Source organism: Taudactylus pleione, unplaced genomic scaffold, assembly GCF_031769625.1.
Source record: "Taudactylus pleione unplaced genomic scaffold, aTauple2 ptg000377l, whole genome shotgun sequence".
In the NCBI taxonomy this organism is placed as follows: Eukaryota; Metazoa; Chordata; class Amphibia; order Anura; family Myobatrachidae; genus Taudactylus; species Taudactylus pleione.
Window position 1 is genome coordinate 7,469,051 of NW_028284778.1, and position 14,353 is coordinate 7,483,403.

Here is a 14,353-nt window from a genome sequence, read left to right on the forward strand (position 1 = left end):
CTTTGTGTCTCATGGACAGGTCGTGTTAATGCAGTCAAAATGACCATTCTTCCTAGGTTACTGTACCTATTTCAAACACCAGTTGTGGTACTGACCTCTTATTTCAGCGAAGTTCAATCAGCATGTGGCTTCTTTGTGTGGTCAGGTAAAAAAAACGAGCCTTCGCAGAACTTGTTTTTCCAAAGCAACGATTAATGGGGTTTGGGCCTTCCCATCTTTGATCGATACTTCTCTGCAACACAACTGAGTCCAATTACATCATGGCATTCGGGGGAGGGGAGCAGGAAATATGTACTACTTGAAAATGAACTGGTGGGCATGCACCTGGCTAGTTACCTTCCTTGGCTCCCCCCTAGCTTAAGACCAGCCTTGGTTCGAGAAGTTCCTTGTATAAGAGCTGTCCTACAAGTTTGGGACAAACATCTACAACTGGCACCATACCCATCCCCTTTGACTCCACTATGGCACCATCCCCACTTCCCATTAGGGTGTGTGTACTCTTATATGCATCCTTGGATATCGGTGGGGTTAACTAGATGTATGCACATTCTAGGTGATTTTGCCTGCCACAATTTTGCAGACCTGTGCGAAAAATATGGTTTATCCCCCTACTCTTCAATTTGCGTACTTACAGATTTGTAGCTTCATCCGTTCACTCAGTAAACCACACAAATTGCGAAAACCTACCTTCGAGCGTAAATGTATTTACAACCCTGGCAGCAAGGGATCGATATCTAATCTGTATTCGATGTTAGCTCCCTCTTCCCTTGAATTTAGGGAACTATTTGAACAGACATGGGAACGAGACCTAGGAATTAGCTTGGAGGAGGACGACTGGGCAGATATCAGGCAATGGGTGGCTAAGTCGTCTATTAACACTAATATTAAGGAAAATTCCTTTAAAGTTTATTCCCACTGGTACATGGTTCCCGCAAAACTACACCAGATTTTCCCAGGGTCTTCAGACCTATGTTGAAGACAGTGTGGCCAAATGGGTTCCTATTTTCATGTGTGGTGGGACTGCCCTACGATATCCAAATACTGGGATGAAGTCACGTCTTTGGTGTCCAAAGTGCTCAGTGTTTCTCCCCCTAGAGACCCTCTACACATACTTTTATGTAAACCCACTGGTTCTCTCTCTAAACCCCAGAACAAACTTTGTGGCCATATCTATAATGCTGCTAAACTGTTGATCGCCACAAGCTGGAAACAAACTGAAGCTCCGGCAATTGCATCATTGATTAATAAAATATGGTATTTGTCTTCTATGGAATACATTACTGCACTCCTTCATGATTCAGTGACTAAGTTTCATGCTACCTAGGAACCTTGGTATTCTTCATTTCACAGACTGTTGCCCGGTATGGAGTGATATTGGCTATCCATAAATAATTTACTATACTGTAGCTTGCCTTTCTTTAATTCCCTTCCCCCCCTCTTTTTCTTTTCTCTTCCTTTATATATTTTTAATTTTGTTTTTGTATTTTTAGTTACAAATAAAAAATTTGAAGTATATTTTTGGTGTAGTTTTATTTTTTGGAAAATAGTATTTGATATGATTGAATTGTTGATCGTTCAAAAAGTTCTGTGTATACATTTATTTTTATGCTGTATTTTCTATAAAAATATAAATAGATTACAAAAAAAAAAAAAATAATAGCTTCAGACATGGAAGGCAGAAGAGATCCCCAATCAAATAAAGAACTAAACAAGTCCAATAAATACGGAACAAAGTGATCTATAAATTATCAGTACACTTCCACAGGAATCCCATCACAACCAGTGGCCTTAGAGGCGGGGAAATAAGAAATAGCTGCATCAATTTTCTCCAACGTGAACTAAATATGTAATAGCTTCCTGAGTAAGCTTTGGCAAGATAACCTGATCCAGGTAATACTGCAGCTGATCAGTTGAATAAGAAACTCTGGAAGCATACAGAGAAGAGTAATATTTGCAAAACACATCAGAGATACCAACCCCTGAACAACACGGTTGACCACAACAATTGAGAATACATTGTATAGTATTGGAATGAGAATCCTCCTTAGCTAGAAATGCCAAATAGTGGCCACCAACCTCAACCTGAAAATATTGATTATGTCTAGAGAAGAGAAGTCTACACCTAGATTTTTTGAAGAGATACTCAGACCACTCCTTCTGAGCCCCCAACCACAACTCACGATCAAGGGGCAGTTGACATAGGATATATTGGGACTCCAGCTGTGAACACAGGAGTTCAAGTTGGGTCTCTTCCTATTATGCATTTTAATTTCAGCAACGCACTTAATGAAGGAGCCCTGCATAAAAGCTGCATAAAAGCTTTAAAGGCATCATGCCTAATAGTAGGATTGTAATGGGAAAAATTATCTGAATTGAAGTCCTTCCACGTCGCAACAAGAGCAGAACCAGCCCCCATTATGGATAACCAGAGTGGGTGCTACTTCCAAAAGCTAACCCCTCTATTCTGGGACATGTTTAAGGTAAGTAATACAGGAGAGTGATAGGAGATACCTCTGGAAAAATAAGCCACCTCGGTTACCATGGACAATATAGAAGGGGAAATCAATACTAGGTCTATACGAGATAATGTATGGAAGGAAGCAGAGTGACATGAGTATTGATTATTAGATGGATTCCTGTAACGCCAGATGTGAATCAAATCCAGTTCATTAACAAGATTGGCAAACGGAGTGTGAGAAGGAGAAGACACAACAGAGTCAATATTCTCCCTCCACCGGTCCAAATGACGATCCATGATCTAATTAAAGTCACCCATACATATCACAGGGGTATCAGGGGATTGGGCAATAAATAGAGCAGCCTGTCGGAGACCTCATTATTGTATGGAGGAGGAATGTATACAGCCAGTATATGAAAGAGGACACGCTTAATAGTGGCTCGGAGAAAAACAAACCTGCCATGGGCATCAACTAGACTAGATTCCAAGTGGAATTGCAAAGATTTTGATTTTTTTATTAAAACTGAGACCCCCCTTGCATTATATGAGAATGTGGAATGATACATATGCCCTACACAGGGATTTTTAAGTGTCAAAACTTTACGGCCATATAAGTGGGTTTCTGACAAACATAATTTCAGAATGATACTTATTAACCTGGGACCTAACCAGCAAACATATAATTCTATAATTTAGACTCCGAACGTTCCAACCAAGGAGATGGAAATCACCACCATCAGTAATCACTGGAACTCAGGAACGGCATCAAGAACAGGATAAAATAATAATAAAAATAACAAATATAAAAAGGGGGGGGAGACAGTGAGACAGCTCAACGTGGACCCAGGCAAACACATCAAACATAGATAGCATATCGCACCACAGAAAACAATAGAAATAAAAACATACACAGATGAGATTTCAAATAAAAAGGAAAACAAAAACAGCAAACAAATTGGCCCTTTCATAACCCACCCCGTATGACCTACAAAACCTGAGGTATACTTATTCCCCATGCCCTATCCCAACCCCTAATAGACTAAACAAACTAATAGTCCAATCTAAACTCTACGTAGAGCACAGAGTACTGGGGGTATAGAAAATAAATTCCTATAACTATATTCAGTAGGAAACTCCCTCAAACATAATTAGAACTGGTCCCCTGGTGGAACAATCATTTCTAAATCTTACATCAAAAACAGAGTATGTAAACTGATTTAAGGTACTATACATTATAAGCAATACAGTACTATATAGACCAACATACCATAGTGATCAAACATAAAATATACCCAATAAAATAGCAAATAGTAAAAACAGAAGAACTTGCAAAAATTACTACAGAGACCCATATCAGCGTAAAGGGCAAACGCCTAAATTGAAGGAATCAAATAATTTGAGGCAGAAAATTTCAACTAGGAGCATGGGGCTGCCTTTCCAACCAAACCTCCGCATCATGGAGGGTAGCAAAAAAAATGTGTAGTATTATTATGCACCACTTACAATCTTGCAGGAAATAACATGGAATACTGGATATTACTGTCCCGAAGTTTGCGTTTGACTTGCAAGAACTGCGATCGACTCTTCTGCACCTCCAATGCGAAATCAGGGAAAATTGAAACAGAATGGTTCTCAAACTGCAGCGGACCCTTGGCACGGGCCAAATGAAGAACAGTGTCCCGATCTTTAAAGTGTAACAGACAAGCAATAAAGGTTCTAGCAGGAGCTCCAGGTGGAGGAGGTCTAGAAGGGATCCTATGGGCACGCTCCACAGTAAATTGGGTACTAAAGACTTCCCGAGTAAATAGATGAATTAGCCAGTCCTCAAGAAATTTCTCAGGGGTAAAGCCTTCCGACCGCTCAGGAAGCACAACAAGACGGATATTGTTGCGTCTAAGCTGACCCTCAACATCAGACAGTTTAGCTTGAATGGATGCCACCTGAGAAGACAAATCTTCAACCTTATGCTTTAAAGGAGAGGTGACATCTTCCAAGTCTGAAATGTGGTGCTCTGCTTCACCCACTCTCTCCCTTATTTTTTGTAAATCCTGATGGAGCAAGGACACATCAACTTGAACCTGGCCAATTTTATCGTAACTCTTTGCTCAGAGGTAGAGAGAGCCTGTAAAATTTGCTGTGTACAATGTGACGCACCACTATGATCTGCATCACCCTCAAGAGGCAGAGGGGAAGGGGGGAGGGGGTCAGCCACAACTTGATTAGATGATAGAGGTGCTTGAGATGTTCTGGCATACTTCTCCAGTCTGGCAGCAGCCCCAGTGGCATTTCCAGTTTTACCCATGTTGGTACAAATAATATGAGGACACTCCACACGCAATATAGTGCAACAAAAGTACTATGAGAGCCAGCAATTGTAGAGATAAACACTTAGGACCTCATTCAGAGTCTCTCGCTAGGGCACGCTCGCTCGCTGGGAGCGATATTCACACATCTGCACATGCGTATAATTCACAGTGCGCGTGCGCAAGTCATTCATTGGATCTGATTTTGGTAGCTCGCAAGCCACTTTCAGGTCGCTGCTTTGAGTGACAGATAGTGCCGTTTGTGGGTGGTAACGGGAAGGTGCTTGTGAACGGGGGAGTGGATGTGCGAACACAGGCGTGTCAGGCTACCAAAACATTATTTAAAGGGCGTGCATAATTTACAAAGTAGCATCATGGTACAAGTCACCTAAATGTATTTCAGCCAGCACTGATCGCAGTGCTTGTGACAGGCTAAGGTAACCCCAAGGGCTGCGAGCAGCTCCGATGGCTATTGATGGTCCCGATTAATCCTTAATTTCCTGGAGATGACGTCTGTTGTGAGTGGCAAGGGAGCGTCTTTATACACTTGAGAGCGCACTTTGCTGTAGCTCGCTAAAACATGGTGAGCGTCCTTACGAGACGCAGTGCGAGTACTTCATTACAATATCCGGCCCCTTTTTGCCAGCGAGCGATCGCATCTTGTGAGAGACTCTGAAAGAGGTCCTTAGTCCCAACAACCTGCAGCATAGCTAATAGGAATTCAATATGTCCCACTTTACAGGATCCAGCAGGTGAACCCAATCAGAGCAGTATTGTATAAATCAATAGGTCAGCGACAATAAGGAGCACTGTAGGCAAGCAGCTTCATCCAGAGAGCAGTACAGGTTATGCAGATACACTCCTATAATGTAGGCAACAGGAGAAGTGTAATGGAGGAGCATAGCACAGGAGGCTCCAGGATCTAAGATGGTGGCTGCAAGGTGACTCACCACACCAGAGACCCAGGTGAAGAGTGGTAGCGGGGAACAGACACCCAGCACTGGCGATTGCAGAGTGGAATGCCGCGGAAGGACCAATACAGCAGCAGGAGGAGGCAAAGTTTAGCCACCTGGCAGCAGCCCACAGCAGTTAGGAGCACTCACTGACAGGAGAGTAGACACCGCTACAGGCCTCAGGATGCTCTGTCGCAGATTCAGCCACGGCAAGGCACCGGAAACCCTCACACAACACAACGGAGACCTTAGGAGACGTACCCACACCAGCAGGTAAGATTGCAGCCCTAGACCATCAGGGGAACAGGATAAAATCCAGAGAAATCACCGGAGCCACAGCAAAATGCTGTTACTCCATGCAAAGCCAAGCCACGCCCCTGTACCCAATGATTTTATTCCCTACAGACGATTTGAATGTCAACCTATATATTGTACTGCAGTGACCTTTGGAAATCAGTGCAATGAGAATTGATGCCTTGCAGTGGTGCCAGCTGTCATTGTATTTCTTTGTGCAAATAAATCTTTTGGACTTTGGAACTCCAAGTAAGCTGAGCGGACTTTACAATTATTTTACTTTAATAAAGGGAACAATGGGGGCTGTTATTGGCAGACGACCTCGCCAGCATGCCTCTAGGGGTCTTACACAGCAGCTCCCTTGGGATCGTAACAGATGTTCTGAGGGCCCGATTCAGCAAGGAATGCACCTGAGAAATCGCACGCTCCCGGCCGCTGCGATATGCTAATGCGCATCCCTGGGTGCAACTAGACCTCTGGCTGCGTATGCCGCTGCATGGTCTTAATTATACATGCCCCTGTAATGGCGTTCAAATGCATAGACACCTGTGTTTCTCTGACCACCCCCCAAATGGCACTTCCTGTTAGTCAAGTTCAGAAGGGAATGCGTACACACACACTGCGGACCCTTACCGGACTGCAATGACTGGTTCACACACGTGCAGTGCGATGCATGTGCAGAAACAAAACTGACTGGGAGCATACAAATTCACTCTTGCGTTCCTTGCTGAGTCAGGTCCTGAATTCACTCCACCCAGATGGTTTAAATGAAACAGTCAAACTGAACTCTACTTCCTGATATCTCAGTAGTAGGGACCCTCACTTGGTTCTGCAACCATCCAGATTTCAGTCATACTCCTCTGCATGACCTCACATGTGATTTTATTATTTTTTTGTTTACTCCAATCTTGTGATTCTATTCGTATGATCCCTGCACTTCATATGTGTGTGTATATATATATATATATATATATATAATTCAGGGCACTACCTCACTGCTTGACCCCTAACATACAGGCAGTTAGTCTGAAAATATAACAGCTTCATTGAGTCCTCCCTGCCTCCTGTAGGTATGGACACTGGCCTCCAGACACACTTAAGGTGCCTACACACTTGGCGATGTGCTCACGATCCGACATCGTGTACGATTTCCCTGGAACTTTCCCCGGGAGCTCCCCGACAGTGGTGGGCATGATTTGGTGTAAAAAGCCGGCAATTTGATATACGATCGCGCTTCATGTACAATGTCAAAATCGTGAAATCATACACAATAAATCGTGAGCTTACCAAACAACACACGAGGATCTTTATGATTGGTTGGAAATTTAAATAATGGGCGGGGCTAGCTAGGGGGCATAAAAAGCAGGCGCCATTTTAACTCTGTACACATTCTGCTCTGCTACTAGTGAAACTAGGTGTATACCTGCTAAACCCTGTACATAGCTACTGTGCTCTGCTTTGTATTTGGCTTGCCTTTACAAAGTGTATTCAACCTGCAAGTGTGTGCTACCTGCATTCTATCCTGTTCCTGAATTCTGTGCTGATGGATCAGTATAGAGTGTTGGTCGCCTATGCTAAGGTCGAGGTGATGAAGGAGAGGATCCAGCAAAGGAGGAGAGCATGCTGGACCAAGGAGTGGCTGCTGCAAAGGGATACTCACTCTCACATGTCCCTGTTGATGGAGATCAAGGAGAACAACCTGGACGACTACTGCAACTACCTGCACGTGGATGACGCCCTTCCGGCAGCTGCTGAGTATGGTCACCCCCCCCCACATCCAAAGGCAGGACACATGGCTGCAGAGGGCAATCCCTGCTGAAGAGAGGCTGGTGGCTACCCTGAGATACCTGGCTACAGGAAGGTCATTGGAAGACCTGAAGTTTGGGACCCTCATCTCCCCTCAGTCCTTGGGCGTCATCATCCCAGAGACCTGCAAGGCTATTGTTAAAGTACTGGAGTACCACTATTGCAAGGTAAGAAAAAAAACACACTACACATTAGTTTTTGTCAAAGAAACTTTTTTAATATATTTTTTGTGTCTTTTTTAATCCTTTATTGTCAGCCAATAAGGCTGCATTAACAACACTGCGCCAACAACACTGCACAGCAATAAATACCTTTTTTTAATATATACATTATTAAGTATGCATATATAATGTACAAAACAGCATTATCACCAAATTGTATCAGTCCCAATAGCTAGGCTGCTGTATGCTATACGGTGGGTCAGATGCCAGATTGAACAGGCCAATACACACATGGCACAATTACAGATTGTGGCTCCGGCTTCCATCAATCTGTACTTGCGCTATGTGTGTAGTGACCTTGTCCAATCAGCAGCATCACCACCGTATACCATACAGCACCTATTGGGAGTGATAAAATGTGGTAATAGTACAGGCAACAAGAATACAAAAAAATACATAACATTTTCTAATAATGGGGCATATCATTCTCTGCCTCCAGCAGAGCAGTAAAAAGGGGGGAAAAGCTGATGCATACTCTAAGTACTACGAATAATAAATATCAAAAATATATAATAAACTATCAATTAACATGGTGTTATATAGAGGTTCTTAGTACAAGTTTGGCCAAAGATGTTTGCTCACCTGCCACTTCATGGTGACCTCATTAGGTGGGTCCCTAACATCCATAATACTAACACATAGTATACATTTATCTAGGACTTACCTGCAATAGCGCCCATTACATGTGTGTACTACAATGCAAAGACCAAAATATATAACATTTTCTAATAATGGATCATATCGACATGCATACATGCACACAAACACGCACATACTTTCTGTGCTCATTTTATCCTTAATGATAATGGGTAATGAATATATGTCAGTGTAACAGCAGTATATTTAGACATTGAAGATATAATAGCTTTAATTTTTATTAAAAATTTGCTATGAATAACGTTTTCACTATTGGGGTAAGAATTTGGTATTGGGATTGCGTAGAAAAGTAGTGGGCGATATTCCTGTTATTCATATGCTACTGAGGACAATGCCTAGAATTAATTTAATTGTCTATACAGGACACTGTAATAACTAATGTTAGGCTGTGGGTGAGATACTTAGACTTTGGGGGGCTTAGTTAAGCTGTGGGGGGAGTTAGGCTGCGGATGGAAGGCTTAGGCTTTTGGGGGGGGTTGGGGTAAATCTGTGGGTGGTTATGGTTAGGCTGTGGGGTGGTTAGGGTTAAGTTGTGAAGTGATTGGGTAAGGCTGTGGGCATGAGGTTTAGACTGTGGGGGTCAGTGTAAGTCTGGGAGTTATGGTTAAGCTGTATCGGATAAAGTTGGGCTGTGAGGGAGTAGGGTTAAGCTGTTGGGGGGTAGTGTTAGGCTGTGGGGGGTTAGGGTTTAGCTGTGGGGGACAGTTAGGCTGTGGAAGATAGAGTTAGGCTCTGAGGGGATAGGGTTAGGCTGTGGGTGGATAGGGCTAGGCACTATATGGAGGATTAGCAGGATACTTACTGGAATGCTGGAGGATCACAGGTCTGAAGTTACATGACAGCTGGGACATGGAAGCCGCTGCAGTCATTAAGAGCAGGTAAGTAGCTGCTGGGCCAACAGGGAGAATATGGTGACATTCAACAGATCTACATGTTGACTATCAACATGGTTAACATTGACATTCTCATTGCAGCATTATAAATGTTGCCAGATCACACCATCGATGGCTTGGTTCCAATGTTAAGTGGCTTACCCAACAAGGCTGAGGTTCCAATGTTTCATTATCATTGACAATTCAGTTCCAATGTTAGCTCACTGTGACTGACTCCCGCGGCCAACCTTCCCACACTAACTTGAGAATCTTCAACCAGACATGCAGCGGCCAGTTGTCTATGACGTGACGGTAACACTCAGTATGTCACAGCATAGCAGCTCTGCCTGGCAATGACAGAGTGCACTACTGATTGGCTAAGCTCAGAGTCCATCAGCGCAGTCACATGGGAGTCACAGGCGGCAGAGCAGTGTGTGATCACTGCTGATTGGCTAAACTCAGTCCAGCCATAACCATGAATAGTCCTGTGTAGGGACATGAGAACACACTGATATTTTATAACCAATGTTTAAAACAAAATGCTTTGTGACCAAAGCTAAATACATCGGCACTATCAATGTTTTCTTCATGTCCAATTCTTACTGTAATACAGACATCAGTAATAGTATCTAAGTTGTCATCAGAGAAAATGTTGAGACAATTTACCATAGATGGTTCCAGTGACAATTCCCAGCATCCTCCTCCAGTCCTCAGACCAAAGCTGGGGAATGTGCAGAGGGGCAGGTACATTAGTCCATGTATAATGGGAACTGTCCTATTATATCTGTATGACTGACATAGAACAGGCACATTACTGACATAGGGAGATGCTGTGACCCATCAGAAAGGCTCATAGGCAGGTCCTTGTACCCATTACATGATCCCACACAAGGGCTGTTATGGATCACATGTGGTAGATTCTCCCATGTTATACATTTCTTCATTGCTAAACAATACAATATACTATACACTACAAGGGAACCCTGGTATTACTGTACTATACTATACACTACACGGGAACCCTGGTATTACTATACTATACACTACACGGGAACCCCGGTATTACTATACTATACACTACACGGGAACCTCGATATTACTATACTATACACGAGATCCCCGGTATTACTATACTATACACTACACGGGAACCCTGGTATTACTGTACTATACTATACACTACACGGGAACCCTGGTATTACTGTACTATACTATACACTACATGGGAACCCTGGTATTACTGTACTATACTATACACTACACGGGAATCCTGGCATTACTATACCACTCTACACGGGAACCCGGTATTACTATACTATACACTACATGGGAACCCTGGTATTACTATACGGGAATCCTGGTATTAGTATACTATACACTACACGGGAATCCTGGTATTAGTATACTATACACTACACGGGAATCCTGGTATTAGTTTACTATACACTACACGGGAATCCTGGTATTACTACACTATACACTACATGGGAACCCCGGTATTACTATACTATACACTACACGGGAACCTCGGTATTACTATACACTGAACGGGAACCCTGGTATTACTATACTCTACACTACACGGGAACCCCGGTATTACTATACTATACACTACACGGGAACCCCGGTATTACTATACTCTACACTGCACGGGAACCCCGGTATTACTATACTCTACACGGGAACCCCGGTATTACTATACTCTACACTGCACGGGAACCCCGGTATTACTATACTCTACACTGCACGGGAACCCCGGTATTACTATACTCTACACTGCACGGGAACCCCGGTATTACTATACTATACACTACACGGGAACCTCGGTATTACTATACACTGAACGGGAACCCTGGTATTACTATACTATACGGGAATCCTGGTATTACTACACTATACACTACACGGGAACCCCCTGTATTACTACGCTCTACACTGCACGGGAACGCCGGTATTACTATGCTCTACACTGCACGGGAACCCAGGTATTACTATGCTCTACACTGCACGGGAACCCCGGTATTACTATACTATACACTACATGGGAACCCTGGTATTAGTTAACTATACACTACACGGGAATCCTGGTATTAGTTTACTATACACTACACGGGAATCCTGGTATTACTACACTATACACTACACGGGAACCCCGGTATTACTATACTATACACTACACGGGAACCCTGGTATTAATATAGGTTGGTGACAGGATACTGGCGGTTCCGATGCTGGTGGTCAGAATAACAACAGTGGCATCCAGCCATAATCTTGATACCTGGAGGAAAGTACCCTAATCCCTCCCCTCCTGCAGCCTAACCCTAATCCCCCCTCCTCCTTGTACCTAACCTAATACTTACCATCGGGATGTCAGTGGTGATTCCAGTGCTGGTATTCTGACCGCCAGCATCCTACTGCCGGGATGCCGACTACATCCCAATTTAATAATGGTTACAGGTGTCTCCCTCATTCCCCCCACACCCCGTCCTTTCCTTTATACCCAAATTATACTAAACACAGCAGTGAGGCAGATCTGTCTACATCAGAGTCATTTTATTGCAAAATTACAAGAATATTGTTTCCTTCTGTAGTAACACTTGGAATGTTATTTATTGAATATTTAATACTACAGATTACTATAATATTGTGTGATTGTTTTGCTGCTAGAATACAACAAGAAAAGCAGATTATAAAATGAGCAGCTGCTGTATCCTGCAAACCTGGGGGCAGACACACAAGCAGCAGATAAGGTGGGTGGTGCTGGTAATCTGTGCTGCGGTTACAATTTTCTTTAGTTACAGAGTATTTCAGCTCATATAACTCCATTACAACTATGATCAGACAAGAATGACATGGATACAGCTAGGTAACAGAACAGAGTAATGATGTGAGGCTCCCGGCATATTGGAGCAGTGACGCTGTGCTGTGCACATATATATATATATATATATATATATATATATATATAACAGATCATACATCCAATACTCAGAGATGTGTAGCATCCTGGCATTTTCCATCAGATGAGGTCTGTACGTATTAGGAGCAATCCATGAGGAATAGCTGTCCTGGCTTTCTCTCTTTGGTATAATATGGTCCTTACATTAAAGATGAGAGTAACATCCTGCACATTATAGTCCTGTAACGTCCAGTTAATCATACAGAGAAATTCCTGCCATTTCATGGCTTGTGTACAATACGTCATTTCTGCATTACTCATGTATTAAAAGCTGCAGGATATGTGCTGTCATTCCCTCCATGGCGCACACACAATAGAGACGACATATTATCTAATACATATGTACCAACAATATGCTGATATATATCATGATAGGAGGTAATAACAGGACAGGCCAGTGTATCCATGCAGGTGCCCATCAGAGAGCAAATCCCCAACACCAGAGCGGTGTCACAGTGACAGGAGACGGGAAAGAGGGGCACACGTGTAAGACAAAACCTTTCTTGTTTGGGTATGAGAAATGGATACTAAGACAGTCACAGTATAAAGATACTAAAAGCAAAGTTAGGATAAATCTAAAAAACAAGAAATAAAAAACTGCATAACAAGAACCTGGGAATACGAAGAGCTGGTACAACCCCAATATATATATATATAATCACCAGTACCTAAAGTGACAGAGTAATACAGCTTTATGTCAGTTTATATCCAGTTCTGAATGAGTCATAGTAATTGTCTGACTGACCAATACTGACCCGGCTTATGCCTGATGTTTGTTCTTCTGTGGCTCTGACCTCGGCTTGTACCCTGGTCTATAGCTGAATGCCCTGTCCCTATCTCTGTTATTTTCTCCTGCCCGCTGTGGCCTAGTGTGACCAGCCCGTGAGACACAACTCACCCTCATGCAGAAACCTCTATACTTCCTTGTGACATCTCTGGTAACATCAGTGTTTCCACCAAATCCCGTCTTACAGCAAATCATTAGATCTTACTTCAAGGCCATCACAGAACATGTGCACCACCGATAGGACAACTGGGCACTATTCCAGCTTTACTAACAATGTACAAAAACATTCACGTCAAAAAGTGTGGTAAATACTAACAAACAAGCGCCACACGCAGCTGTGTTACCCCACATGGACATCAGACAAGTCCGTGCAGTGTCTGGTTTTCTTACTTGCTACCAAACTCTTTATATAATATTTTTGTAGGTGTATAACAAAGCTTGTATTGTCCTTTTTGTGATTTTCTCACTACCAAATAACCTCCATCTCCTGACCCTGCACATTACTGGTGGTGTCACCACTGTTGGAGGTGACAGTGCAGGACATACTAAGGTCAATCTGTAAATGGTCATGATGACAGATTAGTTATGTCCTATATTACATCATGCGGTCTTGTTATTGCACAAATAGGCCAATAGCACAATAATAATCTAATACAGAGCTTCCCAAAGTCCGCCATTACAGAACAGGGTTTAAGGATATCCATGCTTGAGTCCAAATGGTTAAATCAAACTGACTGAGGCACTAACTAACTGACCTGTGCTCAAGCATGGATATCCTTAATACCCGGCCTGTAATAGCGGAGTTTGGGAAACCCTGATCTGATAGAATAAGGAAACTGAAAGCCATTACTTGAGGAACCTGTTGTAGTCCTATGTTGCTGACATCCATGTGGATATATGATAAAGTGTAATATATTAGTATATAGGGGTTGATTAACCAGAGGACGCAATGACGATAGTTACGCAAATAGAGCGAATGTTTGCCATCACACCTGCGTATAAGTCACACTGCGCACATACAGGGATCACATTGCGATTACGGA

The 14,353-nt window shown here is 42.9% G+C and overlaps 1 protein-coding gene across 1 annotated transcript in view; it reads right to left on the reverse strand.

Moving 5' to 3' along the window:
- LOC148508107 (uncharacterized) overlaps positions 1-14,353 on the reverse strand; it is an 83,591-nt gene that overhangs the window by 57,171 nt on the left and 12,067 nt on the right. The window lies entirely within an intron of this gene.